The sequence below is a fragment of the Dreissena polymorpha genome, chromosome 1 (genome assembly GCF_020536995.1).
Source record: "Dreissena polymorpha isolate Duluth1 chromosome 1, UMN_Dpol_1.0, whole genome shotgun sequence".
Lineage (NCBI taxonomy): Eukaryota > Metazoa > Mollusca > Bivalvia > Myida > Dreissenidae > Dreissena > Dreissena polymorpha.
The window spans coordinates 176,960,258-176,975,201 of record NC_068355.1 but is presented as its reverse complement, the minus strand read 5'-3'; the positions used below and the strand labels follow the sequence as shown (position 1 = coordinate 176,975,201).

General features: G+C 33.9%; 1 long non-coding RNA gene across 1 annotated transcript; it reads right to left on the bottom strand.

The window, feature by feature from the left end:
* Positions 1–9,539: 9,539 nt before the first annotated feature.
* Positions 9,540–14,739, bottom strand: LOC127862869 (uncharacterized). The gene is made up of 3 exons (XR_008040828.1): positions 14,708–14,739; positions 13,151–13,360; positions 9,540–11,789 (listed from the first exon to the last, which is right to left on the bottom strand). It is a non-coding gene; the product is annotated as an uncharacterized LOC127862869 (long non-coding RNA).
* Between the last annotated feature and the right edge of the window lie 205 nt (positions 14,740–14,944).

Below are 14,944 nucleotides of genomic sequence, written 5' to 3'. Positions count from 1 at the left end.
TCATCATTAAATGCTTTATATTGATCAATTTAAATATTGGATCTAAAAAGCTGCAATAAAAAACAAGAATACCATTTTTTTAAAGAAAAAAGTAACCCTCAACAGGGCTCGAACCACCTGGAGTAAAAGTCTAAGGCTTAGAACACTCGGCCATCCGTGCTCATAAAATGAATGATGTATTTTATACTTTATATAGTAATCCTCGTAGTGTCACACAATATAAGGAGAACAACAGAACTATCCAAATTAGTAAATCGTTTCGCATAGCAACGCTTTATTATTTTCAGGTTTGTAAATCGTCAAAAGATGCAAATAATGTATTTTTAGAGCATGATATACCGTTTCCTCACAAATATCATAACTACAACGAACATTTGCGTATCTGAAACCATTTTTTTGTAATTTGTCAAATTACAAAAACGTGAAAAGGCCTCTTTAATATATTATAATACATGTATAGGTATTTAATTAAATGGTGACTGCAAAATTGCGAACCGTCTGTTGTTGTTTTTTCTGGGTAGGTTTTATTATGCCACATTTGTCGTGTATTTACATCGTCGATACTCACGTTCGGTGATACCTGCTATTCATCTTGAAATCGGTTATGTTGAATTTTGCCTCGCTCTGGAAAAAATGGTCTTGATTCAAGTGCGTAAAGCGACGTCCCAGATTAGCCTGTGCAGTCGTTTATCTAGCCTGTGCGGGATTATCTAGAACGAAACTTTACGCACATGCATTAAGCCCCTTTTTCCCACAGCGCGGCGCAATTCTAATGGCCGTTTTCAAATAAGTTTGGGACGTGCGGAATACGCAACATCCGATTTAATGCAACGGCATTTTGATGTAAGTACTCTAAAGGATATATGCTTCAAATACACAACTATACCAAATCGTTATTTATTGTCCGATTTCCTATGCGGTTTGTTGGCATGTTGCTCGGTTAACATTTTCTTGTTCAAAGTTTATGTTAAGTGTGTTTACGAGCTGATGCTTTATGTAATCGGATTCTTAGTACACACACAAATAAAACATACAAAACTGAGACAACTGGACATAATGCACGTGCTTCCAGTATCGTCCTGTGTTAGTACGAGCAGGCTTCCGTTTAATGGAATTTTTCGTTTAAATAAAGTCTCTTTTGAGCAAAAATCCAAGATAGGCGGACAATCAGAACGAGGCTCAAATATACCCCAAATGACTCTGTCTGATTAAAAACATAACGGCTAATATGATGTGCAATTTTATATTTAGCCCACAACAAAACGTCACTTATGATGAATACTTTCATAAAATTACGTACACGTGAGATATTGTTTTAATTCGTATTGAATTCCTGAAATAACATCATCATTTAGGTTGATTTGAAATGATTAAATCTTTTCAAAAATGTAACGTGTATGTTTTGTTTAAATGTAATTTAAATGAGCTGTTAGAATAATAATTATTATAATTTTACATTGCTTAATATAACATTGTTATAATTTGATTGTATTTGTGTTAATTTGAATGTATTTGTGTTTAGACAATCGTCTACGTCTACGTCTACGCATTCGTCATCGTATGTATGAGAATAAATTGGTAGAAAGACGCATGTCTCCATGATGATTTGTTCCAAATGAACTGAATAGCTTACAGTAATGTAGTCCTACAACGCTTGTTATACAACGATAGACGGACTACCGAAGATAAACTAAGTTCAATAACATAACGTCACTATATCGATGAAGTTACGTCTTTGTTATATAAGTCAATGGCATCGAACATCATGGTAACAAAGTTGGGCATGTTTTGTCAAAGAGTGCCACTTTCGGATGGGCAAGTAATGATTCAGTTATGTATTAATTGTAAGGTAAACAACCATCATATGTGGACGAAAAGAAATCAGCACGAACATAAATATATACCAAAAATGACGTAATAAATGTAGATTTGTCAAGAGAAGAATCAGACTTTGTTACATTTTGGGACTTTTCTAACGCATCACTTTTCATACTTGAATATCTCAGTTATGAGTTAAGACATTTATTTAAAATTTTACATACGATCATTTGACTACCTTCTATGCAAGCTCACGATAAAATCATTATTTCGTGACGATTGAACGCTTTAGCACGTGGGCTAGGTGTGGTTCAATATTTTTGCAGGTTGAAACGTTGAAACGCGATTTAATTCTATTTTTATTTCAATTTAATTATTTTAGGAGGGTTCTTCCATAAGGAAAACATAAAATTAATTTACAAAACCATATACCGGTAGCTCGTATGAATATTCAGGAGCGCAATCGCGCACTTAGTATTTTACCGACTACCTTTCCCACTTGCTAAAGCGTCTGATCATCACGGATGAATGATTTTATCGTTAGCTTGCACATATTGTAGTCAAGTGATCACATGTGCAATTTTAAATAAATATATTTACTCATTACTGAGCTATGTTAGTTTTAAAAAGTATTGCGTTAGAAAAATTACCAATTGTTGTAAATGGCGATATACATGTTATTCAGATTTAATTTCAATTTCATAATTCTAGGTAAGTTTTTACACTAGGAAAACATTACAGTAATGAAAGAAAAACAATATGGCTCGTATGGATATTGAGGAGCGAAACTGTTCAATCGGCATGTTGCAAGCCGGTCAGTTATCAAGACGTGTAAGTTTATGCGTTTTACTTTTCACATTGTTATTATTTAACGTTGTACGAGTTAGCGAATTTGATTTTTGAAGTGACGTTTTTAATTTAAGTTTTTTTTTCAATTTTAATTAAATTTTCAGGAATTATCAGATATGTGTAGAATTATCCATGGTCCAAATTTCAATACAAGCCGTTCAAAAATAAGGGAGCTATATTGATATGATAAAGTGATGTATTAGAAAAGTCTCAAAGTGTACTCGAAGGTTGTTGATAGAAGCATGTTGACTTTATTGTGTGTGTGTTTTTTCACTGAATTTATAAATATATGAGCAGCGGTCTAGGAAAACGGCGCTTAATGCGTATGCGTAAAGTGTTGTCCCAGATAAGACTGTCAGCACTGGCTTATCAGACACAACACCTTCCGCTTAAACTGGATTTTCCTTTTTAAACGAAAACTTGCATAACAGCGGAAAGAGTCGTCCCTGATTAGCCTGTGAAGTCCACATCTGGGATTACACTATACGCAGCATATTCATTAGTCCCCATTTTCCAAGAGTGCGCCTCATTTTTTCACTAAGCTCGATTTTGTTCACATAAAAAATTCTATACTTCATTGAAAATCAAATAATAACATAGGAATGTCAGAATAGATCGTCATCGCAAAGTATTGTTACGTTACACAATGATATAATGTAGACACGGAACCATTTATGAAATTTGGAATGTTTACAACTAATCATTAATAAAATAAATGACTAGTAAATATATTTAGTCCAAAAGTCTTACGATCATAGTTTTTGCTGGTAAATGTAATTGTTTTATCCAAAAATATATAAACATTTTGCTATGAAATGCGAGAATACAAGTTAATATATAGCCACGAATTTCTTGAATACAGGTAACATTATTTGAATGAAGGATTATAGTGTTGATGTTTACTGTTATTAAACGTGTCTACTACCAAAACTTATTATTATAATCATTTTTATATGCTAAAATTTAAACAATATTATTGGGAATATTTAAAAATGAATTAATCAGGAATCAACTTTTTTCTGGGGTGGAAAATCAAGCGTACTGGGCGATTCAGAGCCCTGTCCGTAACTATAAATAGTTCACATTCTACACGCTGTCATTTAAACACCGAGAGGTCACTTGTTCGCTCCCCACAGTGGGAACGTCTACATCTCCCCAAAAGACACCAAGTACTGATGAAACCAGGAAACGGACTCGAGAGCGTTACGATAAATCTGGGGCTGTTCACGCAATCAAGCTACAATAAATAGGTTTAAACTAAACGCTGTCAGTAATGCAGATTGTATTGCTAGCCAAATTATCAATGAAAATGTTTACAAATGCTTTATAATTTTATTTATTTTGATTGACTTATTATCCATATACGAAGCGATGTCCAGATTGAAATCTATTATTATGAATATATGACTTTCTTTTATTTATAAAAAAATGTTGTTGGCTTTTAAAATGCGGTTCCGTTTCCTACGTAATGCCAACATCCAGCCAGGCGCTCATACTTAATAAAGGCGTACTGACAGAGGATGAAGTGCGACCGACATCGTCGGGACATCGGTCGGGATCTCAGTGCTCTGTGCCGACAGTTGTGAGGTAATATTGAAAGTGCATCTGATGATGATGGAGATAGTAGCGATAGTGATGGTTTTGGTGGTGATGATGATGATAATTAACATCATCATCATCATCATCATAATCATCATCATCATCACCACCATCATCATCATCATCAACATCATCATTATCATGATCGAAAGTTGCAATCAGGACACACTAAATAATGCTCATTTGACTTTTGCAGTTCAAATGTGATCTTTGCCTTTTGGCTGGGGACAATGATCTTACACACATCGTCTCCACATGTCAAATATGTTTGGCAAGTTATTTAAAATGATAAGTGATGAAGTAACTGTTTGGACTTAATTTTGAACTCTAAGTGTGACCATCAACCTCGTTTAGACAAGACAAACGACCATATCCCGTCATTATAACAATGTTGACATACATGACCCCTGTGACCTCAACCAGATGAATCCTAATTAAATAATAGTAATCTGGAGGAGGACCAATCACCACGTGAAATATGCTCTAAATTTGTAAGGCATAGTTCTTTAAATTCGTAAGGATAATCAAGAGTGACCAAAGTGTGATGGAGGCCTAACGGACGGAAGGGCAGTACAAAGAAAACAAAATGATCTCCCCAGGTTCAATAGGGGAAAGCTATATATGTGCAAGTGTATAAGTGGAAAGACAATCCTTGGACATTGTAGTTGTAAGAACAACAAAGAGTCACTAAACAATACTATTCTATATTAATGGCTGTGCCCTTTATCGAGAGTGTCACATCAATATTAGAGCGGGATATACATATTAACAACATAAACATAAACATGTTTAATTCTTTACATACAGCATGATTTTTAGAAAAGGACAAAACAACAGCATTAGTGTAATGCGCTTTGTCTTAACAAACACATTAAAAACAAGATGTGTTTGTGAAACACAATGTCCCCCTATATGACGTTTGACCTTGAAGGATGACCTTGACCCTTCACCACTCAAAATGTGCAGCTCCATGAGATACACATGCATGTCAAATATAAAATTGCTAGCTTCAATATTGCAGAAGTTACATTACATGAGCAATTTTGACCCATATATTTGACCTAGAAGGATGACCTTGACCTTTCACCACTTAAAATGTGCAGCTCCATGAGATACACATGCATGCCAAATATCAAGTTGCTATCTTCAATATTGCAAAAGTATTCATAAAATAAGCGATTTGGGCCACATATATTTGACCTCTGACCTTGAAGGATGACCTTGACCTTTTACCACTCAAAATGTGCAGCTCCATAAGTTACACATGCACCAAATATCAAGTTGCTATCTTCAATATTGCAAAAGTATTCATAAAATAAGCGATTTGGGCCACATATATTTGACCTCTGACCTTTAAGGATGACCTTGACCTTTTACCACTCAAAATGTACAGCTCCATAAGATACACATGCATGCCAAATATCAAGTTGCTCTCTTCAATATTGCAAAAGTATTCATAAAATGAGGGATTTTGGCCACATATATTTGACCTCTGACTTGAAGGATGACCTTGACCAAGACCTTTCACCACTCAAAATGTTCAGCTCCATGAGATACACATGCATGCCAAATATCAAGTTGGTATATTCAATTTAGCAAAAGTTATTGCAAAATGTTAAAGTTGGCGCAAACCAACCAACAGACCAACAGACCAACCAACCAACAGACAGAGCAAAAACAATATGTCCCCAACTACTATAGTGGGGGACATAAAAAATTATGCATGTATTTACCTGTTATGTCGAGTTGTAAACACAATATTAACTTAGAAAGAAGACACATTTGCTTTCGTTGTATAAGCAAATTATATTGGTTTCTAGTATGACCAATAAAGACTCTGCCTTAATATGTAATTGACTTGTATCAAATAACGAGGTATTAAATTTTCTTCGTATAATGTTTAACAAAAAATATTTTTTTACTTAGTTGTCCTTATTTAAAAGTTGTTTCCAATGCCTTAAGTATATTTTTCTCTTCAGAATTTGTTATGCTGTTTCAACAGTTCAATACATTTATTATCATTCACACAAGCAATTTTTTATAACAATGTTCGTAGAAATGAATGTGAAATATGATTTGTAAGGAATATGTATTTCTTGAAATTATGAAGAATAATGAAGAGTGACAAAAGTGTTATACAGGACTTACGGGCGAGAGGACAGTTACAATAAAACAAAATGTGCTCTCCAGGTTCAATAGGGGAAAGCTATATGTAAGTGGAAAGCCAATCCTTGAAGATTTTATTAGTAATAACAACAAAGTATCACTAAACAATACTAGTCCACATAAATGGTTATGTACTTTATTGAGTGCATCATCAATATTAGATTGGGAATTACATTATTACCAACATCAACATGTTTAATTATTTACATACAACATTTTGTATAGAAATGGTGGACAAAAACAACAGCATAAGAAACCACAATAAAAGTACTCACGATTATAGACAAAATTAAGCTCAGTAAGCCAAAACAGTGGGAGATTTACAGAAAATGGCTCCATTGAAGGCACTGCACTTTCATCAATTGTGGGAATGTTAACATAAAAGGTCAAACACATTGTTACAAAACTAATCAAAGCGCTGAAGGCACTGAAGATGTTCGCTATTGCATAATTTAACACGCAATTCATTTTTGAAAATCAATCGCAAGTTTGAAATGAACACACGCCATTCAACTTTATAAAGTGTGTGTCATAGCGCACGGGTCGAGTTTTGTGTGCATTTTTTATCATCCTTATTATTTCATAGAAATAACTAAGACAAAATAAAAACAACATGCTTTTTGGAAGTTCTGAAAGCATAGAAAGTATGATGAAAATGGTAATGATAACTTAATATAAAGAAAATTTGCAGTCACCATCATATTAAAGGAATATTTTTTTCTAATATCAAATGACTATCTCACCAAGAATATAAATTCATAATGAAAGTTCCGTGTACACAACTTTTGATTTTTGACACCATATACAAATTCAAAATATACAACAATCTTCGTATCTTGTATATGGAGGAATAAAAGTATATAAACATTGCTGTTTATGCTTTACTTATTACCCGAGCAGTTCACACGGTGTCAACAACGCTAACATAAACATAGGTATAGAGCACTCATGCGCTTTTAGGCGTAGCTGTTTCAGTTTTCATCTTAGTGACTTTTACATAACGCCAACAGACACGCATGAATATTTTCGAATATTTAATAAGCTGATTCGAGATACAACCTCTGAATTTTTACTACATCACTGCGTATGTGCTCAATTCAAAGGATGTAGCACTGTTCAGTGTAAGGAATTCCGGACTACTCTCTGTATGCTCAAACGACACAAATTGTGGCCCTGTTACAATTACGCGTTACAATCCATCTCGCAGAATTTCACTTTCGCCTCCAAGATGAGAAAACAATCATTAGCGAAATAGTATAGTGTCACGATAAGAGAAAATCGTTTAATTATCATACCACAATGTTTGCCGTACTTGGTCAGCACGTCTGGAAATCATTCCTTAATGTGTGGATAGGCTGCCATCATTAACAAGTTTGCTATTTTCAATTCAATTTTGTATCAAAAAGCATTGTTCTTAAATGTGGCATTTTCAATTCGCAATGAGATTTGTAATGACCCTCGTCATGTGAAAATGGGTCTTATTCCATATGCGCCCATCATATAAATAGCCCACTCAGCTATCACTCCTTCTGGTAAGGAGAAACATAACATATTGAGTGATTTTAAAGCGAACAGCGTCGCCTATGGCCTGACTGCGCAAAAGCACATGTTGGGTTTAACAAACGCATGCCGAAACGCATAAGACCCATTTTCGCATGACGGCGATATTAACGTGTGATTTAAATGTGTCGAAAGAAAACTGCGTTTAAATCAAATATAAACATACGATATATTTCGATAGTGAAGAAAGATACTCATAACAAGGCATATGAGGACACATATGAAGTGCTCTCCTGTAGTATATTTTTTATTTTACTCACACTAATGTGTGGTTTGACAATGCTAACACACATTTCATGCGGTGAATATGCAGCTTACAAGTGAAAAACACAACACAATAGTTAAACTTTTGTTTAATTGTATTTAATTATTTAGAAAAGTAAATTGCTAACTTTATTTCAAAGTCAGCGTATACGCCGACTACATTTTTAAAAGACATTTATTGTTATAAATATATTTAATATAATATATTAGGTTGTTTTCGGTTTTAGCGATTAAAAAGCATTTTCGAGGTTGCCTATAGTATGCCTGTAGTAATTCATGAACTCATATCCAACTGTCTATGTATTGAGAACTGTGAATATAAACAAGCTTAACCTTCTACTAACCTTCGCTATTGCATTCGTATTATTATTGTAAATTGTTATATTCGGGTTTAGCAATTATGAAACTTTTTTTTATCTATCGTATCGCTGAAGTTATTGTTGAACTTATGTTCAACGTTTTATACATTGAGAATATAAACAAAGACCTATAGATAATATGGGTCTTTGATATAAATAAGCGTCAACTTTTTCCCGAATCTCTCATTTTACGACCTTTACTACGTCATTGAGTTGTATGCGAGAGGGTAACCTATTGCGTTGTTATAACCCGTAAACTTTCCTTTGTTTATCGACAGACGCATCTATTAATAGCCTCATATATCATGAATGCCAAAACTACCGGGAAAAAGAACCACGTGACCAAATAGGACGCAAAACGCAAATACCATGCGACTACGACTTTTATTATGTAAGAAAGCTCCGCAATTCCTTTTAAGTCGGAGCCTTGTGATTGCTATTACTTAAATAATTGACCTCTAACTAAAGTAAGCAAAGGAACACCTTGAAGAAGCACCTAATTGACCCATTCCTTATATGTGCGAAGGCAGATTGAATTTTACTAATGTATGGTTTGCCTATTGTAACACACATTATAATGCGGTAAATATGCGACTAACAAGTCAAAAACACTATAATTAAACTTTTGTTTTGAATTAAGTTATTTAGAAAACAAAATTCCAAACCTTATTTCAAAACAGCAAGACTACATTTTTTAGGGAATATTATTGTAATATTTAAATGTTTTTTTTAACAGTTTCAGCGATAATGAAACATTTTTTTATGTTGTCTATCGTATCCCTGTAATAATTGTTGAACTCGTGGTCAACGTATTATTAATTGAGACCTGTGAATATAAACAAGCGTAACCTTATACTACTGCGTTATTCTCACACAGACTCCCCTTTGTTTATCGCCAGCCGCAGATATATGAATGAGCTGAGCGAAAATACTACGTCACGCACACGCAGCAGAAAGTGGACTATTTTAATCATTCATAAACAATCTCCTCCGCGACACGTACAATACGATCATTGTTTATTGATTCTTTTCTATAAAACACCGTTCGAAAATATTGAATGTAACACGATATTAATATAATGTTGCCATTTGTGAATACACATAATTGGAGAACTCAAACCTCTTGCATAAATTATACAACTCTTTCTTGCGCGGATACGCAAGCGATATTGGGTTAATCATACCTAGTCGTATCGACCTGAATTTCACACTATGCACTTTAGACGGGCGCTAAAGCGCCCATCTAATAAAATGTCAAACTTTATTTTCAGCAATACGTCAATACGTTCACGTTTAATATAAGCACAAACATAAGTGTTTATTCCACATACACTTACAAAGCAGACATCTTTGTTTTTATTTTTTTAAGCAAATACTATTGCTCTCTACTTTACCAATAGAGACAATTGCATTTTTTGACAATTGTAGCATATGACAACATTCTTCCTTAATTTGTGAATGACTGATTTCAAATAACAAGGTACTAAATTTTCTTTTGATAATGTAAAACAAAATTAAACTTATTTTAAGTAATTGTTCTTAATCAAAAGCAGTTGATATAACAAGGTGTTTATATTACATTGAGTACAGTATTCTCTTCAGAATCTGTTACTGTGCATTTTTTTAACAGTTTAATACATATATGAGGATTCACACAATCAATATTTGTATGACTATGGTTTGTACAAATTAATATAAACAGTGAGTGAATCTTATAAAAATTGCAACAATAAATAAATAATGTACATTTAAAATACTATTGTTTCACAGTTGCTCTGTATATAAATGTCAAAATATACCTCTCTAGTGTATGCAGTGATCAAGAGATATTGATTAAGATACTCAGTGATTTATAAAGAGGATACATTTTGGTCGTCTTCATATGCATATACAAATATAAAGCATTATAAACTATTATGTCCGAAAATAAATTTAAACACTTATGAGCATCTAAGTCTATGATCTAACAACATAAATTAACACTTATAACTTTTGCCATTTTTCATAAAACTCAAAACATTTTTTTTTTAATTTTCAGTTTTCCTTAAAGTTTCCCCAAAAATGCAAGAGCCATTCTCGACTATTTAACAAACAATATCCATTGAAATCAACAAAGTACTGGTAGTAAATACAGAATCGATACTTTTAGGTACATTACATAAGTTTGCACATAACTTATTTAGATTTCCATGAATGCTATCAAACAAGATTCTTGTTCGTATACCGACCCGAATTAGCAAATTTATTATTATTTTTTTTTAGAAAGATTGATAAACAGAAAAAGCTGTAGCGTAAAACTTCTAAACCTTTCTTTACACTTCTTCTATCCAGCTTATCTATAATACGGGAAAAAAACATGCTATCAAACAAGATTCTTGTTCGTATACCGACCCGAATTAGCAATTTTATTATTATTTTTTTTAGAAAGATTGATAAACAGAAAAAGCTGTAGCGTAAAACTTCTAAACCTTTCTTTACACTTCTTCTATCTAGCTTATCTATAATACGGGAAAAAAACAGAAAACTGAAACATGTTTTATAACATGAAAATACTCCAATATTTTTTTTAATGTTGTCCAAGTTACCAACCTCATTAAAACAGCTTTGTCACACTTTGACAGTCTTTGATAAAAGTGTATTTCCCATAAGTTTACCATTATCAGGATGTATGTAGTGATATCATAATATAGACAAAGAGATTGCATATACATGCAATATGCGTGCTTTTAAAATACTTAACATGCTATATTGAACACAATATTTCAACATAAAGACTGACAGCATTACAATTCCCATAAAACATGAACTATTGTTTTTGTATGAATATATCTTGGTTGGTCACATATAACATAAAACGTAAGCTATTGTGTTTTTTAATACAGCTTGGCTGGCAACATACATTATTTGGCTGTTGACATGAGTTTGTGGCTTTCCACTTGAATTGTTGTGATGTGTCATTCTGCAATTTCGATCTGAACAAGGTCATTCATTTTCACCCGTCATAACATTCAAAGATTCAGAGTAAGTGTTGAACAAACCAGAGTATGTGAAGACTAGCACATCATAAACATTATGTAACTCTGAGCTTCTAAGGTTTGACTGGGGTCAATATGTTAACAATTGCTGCAACAGGCTGTGTTTCTGATTGGATGGTTTGATTTCCTCAAATTGCATCTGAAAAAAGAAAGACTCGTTACTGTAGATGTCAGTTTTTGTTTTATTTTTATACCAATGACAAATCAAGAACAAGCACAGCACTTGGCATTTCAGAATGTTACAACTAATCTGATTTGAATCCATTGAGGCATTGATGGTCCTGAGACTATTTATAAAATAATGATAGATAATAAATAGTTATAGAGAATAACAGGTTACTGTCCCATCGTTTTGTAATATATCAGGCGAGGCTTAGAATAATATAACGGCGAGGCTTGCCGAGCCGTTACTTTATTTGTGCCGAGCCTGATATATTACAAAACGATGGGACAGTAACCTGTTTTTCTATTTATCATACCACACTTTCCTAAAAATCTGCAAGACAATCCATTTTTTATATTTAAAATGTACGCTGATTTTGCTGATCCATTTTTTACAGGTTGACACACATGTAGCAACGGCAATCGAAAGGACGACACGAAAAATCGCTTATTTTTAACATCGTATGGAGAAAAAAAGTTGTTTGCACTACGAATTGGAAGAGTACACCTGCTTTAATTATGAACAACTTGAATTGGAGATCAGGAATGGACTGTAGCGACAAATTTAATCTAAGAATACAATTCACCGAATAGTATGGAGACCCCATTTTGGAGATGTGCATTGAAATTGACATTTTGATGATGGTGTCATTATTGACATAAGCGTGTTAAATCATTTCTATTAATTGTTGAGGATTGGCATACAGTTATCATTTGTCTTGACTTTCTGTGCAACACTTGCGAGTGCAATGACTATATCGATATTTAATATTTATTGTCTCATTGATGACGTCATTTAACTTCCGTATCGCGGGCTGTGGTGATTTTTAAAAAATAAACGTTTTTGTGATTTATTTAAACTAAAATAAAATATGTACGTTCTTGGTATCAAATTGTTTGTTTTGTTGAACCTGTTCATGTTGATAGAAATAGTTGACTTTATTGCAAATTCCACGTAACTCCAAACATTGACTGATATAAGAACTTCCTGTTGACCATGATATAAACAAATATATCAGGCAACGTTATATCAGGCAGATATCAATGCGGTGGTATGATAAAAACTGGTTTGCCATCATGCACCAACATTTTGCTTTTGTCTCAAAATTCCACTAATTTAAAAGACAAAGAACCAAAATACACAAGTAGGCAAGTTCACAGAATGGCAAATATCATTGGTTTAATCACACTAGAAGCAATACTTTTTGAGTTTAGACTTGACATACAAATCCAACCGCTGGATGTACGTATGGACGGACAAATGTACATCTACATGCACTCACACATCTCTGAACTTGGGAGCATGTAAAAAAAAATCGACACGACACGAACACTCACCTGAAGTTTGTTCTGCAAGATCTGTACAGACTAAAGGTCCTGTACCTTGGATATACCAGAATCTTGAGATGATGACTGCTGCTGGTTCATGTGCTGTTATGATGTTCATAGACTGAGGGTTCCACACCATAGACATGCCAGAAACTCCAATGATGACTGTTGCTGGTTCAAATGCTTCAAAAACAAACCAACGCTTTGCTATCCAGGTTTCTGCAATTAAGTTGGTCATGTGTTAATTAAGACAACAATTTTTTAAGACTTTACGAGCATTTCATAAAAATTGTCAAGTATCAAAATGCGGGTTCAACCCAGGCAACACACTAAATACTCTCTGAAAAAGCCATTAACTTTAAAAAATAGAGCTTTGTCATAGACGTGGCGAACACCCCCACATGAAGAGCTGATGAAAAGAACTTGAAATGCTGAATGTGTAAAACGCACCCGTGACCCTGCGACCTAGTTTTTTGCACGGCATCGCCCATGTTCGAACATTGCCTAGAGATCATCTAGATTAAACTTCTGACCAAGTTTGTTGAAGAGCAGATGATAAGTACTTGAAATAGAGAACGGACACCACACTGAATGTGTAAAACGCATTTAATGACCCCAATGACCTAGTTTTTGGCCCGGCATGGCCCATGTTCGATAATGGCCGAGAGATCATCTATAAAAAAACTTCTGACTAAGTTTGGTGAAGAGCGGATGATAAGTACTTGAAATAGAGAGCGAAAACCAAACTGATTATGTAAATCGCACTAAAGGACCCTGTGACCTTGTTTTTGACCCGGCATGGCCCATGTTCAATTATTTCCTATAGATCATCTAAAAAAACTTCTGACCAAGTTTGGTGAAGATTGAATGAAAAGTACTTTAATAAGAAAGCAGACAACATGATGTATGTTTAAAACGCACTAAGTGATACCATGCCCTAGTTTTTGATCCTGCATGATCCATATTTAAACTTGCCCAAGACACCGTCTAGATACAACTTCTGACAAAGTTTTGTGAAGATCAGATAAAAACAACCTGAATTAGAGAGCGAACACTTAATACGGATCGACCGTCAGACAGACAAGTTCACTCCTATATACCCCCCTTAACTAAAAGCTACAAACATCACTTATCCCTCTCCGTAATTCAATGTTAGTTTGAGAACCATAATTACAGTAAATATGGAACATGATTTTGTAAAGAGTGAACGAGTCAGATATGTTGGTACCTGCTGATAAATTGTTTGCTGTTGTTGTTGTTGTTGTGGTTTTTAGTTTAATATAACTCAAGATGTTAAATTTAAAATGTAAATTTGAGGGTTTAGCTTGGAACTTGTGCACTTTGTTCACATTTTTTTATAAGATAAAGTAGTTTGTGGCTGAACCCTCAAACTTAGATTAGATAAACTGATCAATTAATTGAAGAGCAGAAACCCCAGTTTGTATTGGGTTTTACCTATTGGGTATTTGTAAAAGCTTTATTGCATCAAAAGGTTTAGGCTATTAGGACTGGGTCTCCTGAATGCTTTGCCACAGTGGCCCCTTTTGCAATGGCAAGGTGACTTACCTATTGAGATGTAGAGTTTGATCATGTGAACACAAATTTTACTAGTAAATTCATTTTAATTAGTAATTACTTACCTGATATCATTTGCTATTTACTCCGATAGGATCGTAATTCATCCGGAATTTTCCGACCGAGGAATCCCACACTTTTCATAAACCCGTCAGGTAGGTCAGAACGGTCACATAGTGCCGTATAGCCGTACAACCAAAACGGGACATTACCCAGAATCCACTCTTA